This window comes from Atractosteus spatula, chromosome 13 (genome assembly GCF_055471065.1).
Source record: "Atractosteus spatula isolate fAtrSpa1 chromosome 13, fAtrSpa1.hap1, whole genome shotgun sequence".
In the NCBI taxonomy this organism is placed as follows: domain Eukaryota; kingdom Metazoa; phylum Chordata; class Actinopteri; order Semionotiformes; family Lepisosteidae; genus Atractosteus; species Atractosteus spatula.
In genome coordinates, this window is record NC_142718.1 from 6208186 (window position 1) to 6214185 (window position 6000).

The window sequence follows — 6000 nt, forward strand, 5'->3', positions numbered from 1 at the left end:
GAAAGCTCTTCTGAAAGGAAGCATATTATTGTAATTACATTTGTAACTATCATGTTTAAAGTCTGAAGCTGACGTTTTAAGACAATGTATGAAAATAGTTTTTTTAACCCTTCTTTTTAGCAGCCTAATTGTTTTATTTGCTGTTTTATGATGCTAAAGCTGTTTCCAATGGTTGTTGAATCTTTTCTTCCTGTTATTTTCCCTTAAACTGCACAGGGAGCAAACTGCCCACCTAACTCGTTTTCTAAAGAGTGGAGAATTTGCTCAAAGGGGAAAGTAGCAAGCAACAGGTGCAAGGCAGGACACACCCTGGATGGGACACCAGTCCATCGTAGGGCAAGAGAGAAGCCAGTATGTTTTTGGACTGTGGGAGAAAACCCACATGAAGCCACGAGAAGCACATACAAACTTCACGTAGATAGAACCCCAGGTCTAGAACTGAACCAAGGGTCAGAGCACAGCGAGGCAGCAATGCTAAGCACTGCGCCACCATGCCTACAGGCCTATGTGCTAAGAAAAAAGTATGAGACACTGGAAACAGGAGGTATACCTGTAAGTGAAGCATCAGAGTTAATTATGTATCAACAGAGGAAAACGTCATACAGTGGGGAATTGTTTTTTAAAAAGCAATTTGTGAAGAGCACATTTACTCATATTAATTAGCTTCTACCGTGGCTTGAGGCATTACACATCAAGCAAAGGAGAATGAGAAGCAGTTTTAATTTGTGAGCAGACTAACAATCTCTGAAACAACCCGAACACAAGCTAGATGCTGGTGTGCCCGGAATCAGCTTCCATGGTTTTAAGGGATCAACGCTGCATCGGAACTTGTGAAGCACCAGAACGTTAAAGCGAAACAAGGAGTGCATTCTGTCAGTCACTGTATCTAATATTTTGGTGTCTGTATGACCGTACGGGCTTTGAAGCAAAACGTGAGGAAGAATGATGAGCTCTGATAAAGCCATGTGTGTTTTTTAGGGTGAATAAATTCACCGTTACAAAGCATGCTGGAGTTCGAGATATAAACTCAAAATAAGGACCTTTTAATGTCTGTAGTCAATTGAAGAGAGGCTTATTAGAAGCATACATGTCTGTTGCCAGGCAACATGTAGTCATCACTAGGTCAGAGCAGAAACAGTAGACACCGAGAGTGGTGAGCTGAATTTGTAATTTGTTGGCAGGAGCTCAGCTCACTCAGAGGCTTAGACTGTCCTTTCTGAATCAGAGCCCGCAGGCTAAAAGAGAGACAAGTTATGGTAGATTTAGAGGGCACTAAGTTAATTATGTTTTGGGAGGAAATATAGCTAGCTTCATGCCTTTCTTGGGTTTCGTCTTCTCTTTCCCAGGGATTCGTACTTTGCATATTTTGAACGAGACACTTGAGTTAAGGATTTTGAAACTGTTCTACTTCGCAGCATTGTCTTGGACCCTTTCTCTTAAATGATCTACGGTAACGTTGGCCACATTCACGTTTTGCTGGGCCGTAACGGATGCTGAAAAGCATGAAAACATGCATTTGGCTTGCATAGAAAACTTTCAACATGCTTCCTTGTAAACATGTAAACGACAAAGCCTGAAGAGGGTGGAAATCAGTTTTATGCACAAGAACAAGTAGTTATGCTTTGTGCTTCCTCATGTCTCACACGATGGTATATATTACTTACATAACGGTCCTTTTCTTGTCTTCATTTATTATTGCAGTAGCTGTTGAATACTGTAGGGTAGAGATCTGGATTTCTAACCTTTGAGATGCAACCTAAACTCAAAAACAACCAGCACAAAGCAACCAGGAAAACACAAAAAATGTGCAGCTTGGTTATTGTCATTCTCCTGCTACTTGCAGGCAATAGTAGCTGCTTACATATACTATTGCATTTATATCCCTGCTTGCAGTCATCAGCTATGTCCTTTCTTAAATCTTTAGATATGGCTTTCCTCGCAATGAGGTTTTGCTGTGAATAACTGATGAGCTTAGCATGGTTTAGCCTCCACTGAGTGCAGTTCCATAGTGCTTCCTACTAGGACTGAAACTTTGTTATGAATGAAACTGGATAAGATCAAACAAATCAGCGTCTGGAAATCCAGTATGGCAGGGTATATTTGGCACTGAGCCTGGCATAAAATGTGACATCACCCCCCCCTTTGAACCTGTAACAGGAGCCAGTCCAGGCTCCCGCGAAGCGTAGTTCAGGACCCCATGCAGACGTTAAAATCCGGAAGTGAGTGGAGACGGACATCGGGGGAGGAGACGAAGAGGATCAGGACAGGTTGACAGACAGGGGGGTGATCCCTACGGTGATCCGGTGCTCGGGGGGCGTGGTGAAGGCAAACTAGTCCAGGCAGTCCAAAAGGGGGGAAGCCGGGGCGCAGTCCAAAGCCCAAAACCGGGGGATCCAACCAAGACGAAACAAACCCAGTTAAAATTTGGAACGGGATCCGGACCAGGGACAGGAAACCAGGAAGATAAAACCAGGGTAATGAGGTCAGCTGCTCTGAGCCCCAGACCCAGATGGTCAGGACGCCATGGTGAAGCCTAAGCCTTCGGGTTTTTCCTGGACCCGCAGGTGGGCGGGATTCTGGGCGTCCATCTCCCAGCACTGAGCCAGGAATAGCGAGAGCACCAGGCTTAAATAGTGGGGCAAAACAAGAGGCAGGTGCACATAATCAACTAAAATATGAAAGGGTAGGAGCGCCTTTAAGAGGAGGGATGCCGATCATGACAAAACCTGGATAGTGCTGAATTTTACCATGGCAGGAGGGCTAGCCTTTTGGTGTAGGGGAAATACAGTATGTGCTGTCTGGGGACTGCCTCTGTTCGACTCTCTAATCAAAGGTCTCCTCTGTTGTGATGGGATAAAGCTACACATGTGGCATAAAAACATCCATCCATTTTCTAACCACTCTCCAATTCAGGGACACCAGAGAGTCTGAGCATCTACCAGCAACAGGCACAAGAAAGGATACATTCTGGACAGGATGCCAGTCCATTGCAGGGCACACACAGACACAGACATGCACACACTCACACCAGGGCCAATTTTCCCAGAAGCTAATGAACCTACATGTATGTCTTTGGACTGTGGGAGGAAAGTGGAGCACCCAGAGGTAACTCACTTAAGCATGGGAAGAATATACAAACTCCATCCAGATAGAACCCTAGGAATTGAACCCAGGACCACATCGCTGAGAGGCGGTAATGCTAACCGTCTGGACCACCATGCCTCCCACATGACAAAAACAGTATGGTATAATTTGTTAGTATGGTAATATGTAAGCTTGTTAATGATTTAACATGAAATTCTTTTTACACTTATTAGATGCTACACAGTTATTGCAAAACACAATGTGATGAAATTTTGTTAGTAATATGTAAACTTGTGATTTTTTTCTTGGCAAGTCCTACAATGTTAGATTATTTTTTCTCTATTAATTCACTTGGTGGACATTTTCTTTGTTATTTCCAAAGCATATGGAAACTTGTTCTCCGCTGTGCACGAGCATGTGTGTGATGTTTGCAGTATTGCCTCCCATTTCTGTTTATTCTGTGGTTGTGCCAAGTCCTGCCTGAACTTCAGAAGTTCGGTCAAAGGTTTTTTTTTCCTAGTGTTTTCACGAGGAGACACTTGCTATGTCTTTGTGGTTATAGGACTCCATCTCTGGACAACCAATCACCTTGATCATGCCAGGGAATTCCAGCTGTGGAATCTGCTTTACAGCAGACCTAAAGCTCATATCCCATGACTATAAAAGGGAAAATATCACTTCTGTCAATTGTTGGCACTAGTCCAGTCTGTGAAAGACTTTGTAAACCACATCAGTAATAAATAGATGGATTAAAACGCACATAGAATGAGAGGCAATAAACATGTCATCAGCAGACACAAGTTGCCTGTGATCAATGAGGGTATTGGGACAGGACCGAGAGGAAGCAAATATTTGAACTATAATTTCGTACTCAGAGCCAGAAGCTGCTAAACGCAATATGAAACAATAACTCAAAGTATTTTTTAGAATTTGTTTTGTCGATTTTCAAAGTGTAACATAGCGCTATGACTGCAAATGTTTTTGCTTTAATATACTGTACATATTAGAATGCTCCAATAAATAACAAAAGTAGAAAATCAGGAAACATTCAGGAGGGGATTGGTTACACGTTCTGCTGAGACTCCACTTTTCGGATCACTACATGATAAATAAATGGCTGAATCTGGGCACTTAAGAAATGTACTCTAGCCGACAAACACAGCTTTTGTGCCTTTTTTTAAGTTATCTTTTTTTCACAGGGTTCGTGTCCAGAAATACCCTGAAGCGATATATATTTGGAAGCGAGTTTGGTTCCCAATTTTTCATCTCGGTGTTATGTTTACTAGCCTCTGTTGATGCTTTATTAATAAAATTAACATCATACTAAGAAAGCCCAAACTTTACTGGTTGGAGATTTGGCTCCTTCACAAGCTTACTCAAACCAGGATTTCCCAAACAGCGCCACACAGGTGCCAAGCACACCTGAGGTCTTGAGATCACAGCTTTCTAACTGCTACCTCCATTTCAGGGTTAGTGGGATAGCCAGAGCTTATCTCGGCATAAAGGGGCACAAGACAGGTTACACCCTGGATGGGTAGCCTGTCCACCCAAACACAAACTCACACACACACACACACACACACACTCACTCCAGGGCAGCTTTGCCAGAGTCAGTAAACCTTCCAGTATGTTTTTGGAATGTGGGAGCCAACTGGAGCACCCAGAGGAAACCTGCACAAACACAGGGAGAACATACAAACTCCACACAGACAGCACCCCAGGAATTGAACCCGGGGTCCCAGTGCTGCAAGACAAAAGTACTAACTGCTGTGCCACCATGCTTTCCATCACAGCTCCCGTCAATGGCTAATATTCCCTAAGGCACCATGGAGAGAATGGAAACTGCGAATAGCTCTTGCAAGTTGTTCAATTAGGAGAAAGGCACCCGCAGGTTCTGTTTCACTTGTGATAGCTCGAGGGTGTTAACAGCGATCACCAATAAAATTACAAGCAGGCAGATTCCTGGCAAGTCACGCAGGTTGCTCCTACACATCTAGTTAAGAATAAACTGATCGGCTTCAAGTCTGCCCAATCCAAGCCACCTGTGCACCAGTCCTCTGGGAATTCCAGTTGCAAGCAGCGAGATAGAATGGAATCCAGATGCCATCTTTGGAGAAAACAACATTTCTTGAAGTAAAGGTCTCTGCCAGACAATGCATTGAGGAGACTCACAGATCTGCATTTTGAGTGGCACCTTGAAAATCCTTTCACTGGAGAGGTTGTTCCTGAGCTCATCTAATCAGCCAGTCAGAGGAGGCGTAGAAAGATCCTGCCTGAGCAAACGCTTCCAAATGACTTCTACAGATCCACAGATTTATGGCCCAGAGGTCTTCACGTTACCTTTCTGCCAATGAAAACACCCCATCCTCAAACATCCATGTGCTGTATTATTTTTCTGTGGAGACGGTGTTACAAAAATCAGATTGCAGTAAAAACAGCTACAGCGCAAGAGGTCTTTGTCAGATGTAGCAGAAGGTTGGTGGTAAAATTAAGGCAAATTTAAATGCCTCAACTGTTTGCTACCAGCTCTGGTCTTGGTGTTCTTAGCCTCAGAAAATCATGTGCAATCATTCATGTTTCTTTAACCACCTTATTCAGGTGCCAGGGAAACACCAACCCAGCTATATAATATCAGAACGATTTTACTTATAATTACTCTGCACTAAAGGAAACTCCACATTAGTCGGCTTAATACCTTAACTTTCTAAATAGCAGAACAAGCATATCTTATCTTCTGTCTAATAAAGGAGGCCTATCTCTGACTGTTGCAGGAGATATGGCATTGTCATGGGATTTTGCATCAGAAGAAGAATTAGGAAACACAGAAATACAGAAAGGGTTTTTTTCTTTCCTCCAGCATTCCACAGGCGCCTTTTGTTTTGTTGTTAATGGCAGGAAATTACTGAACAACATCCA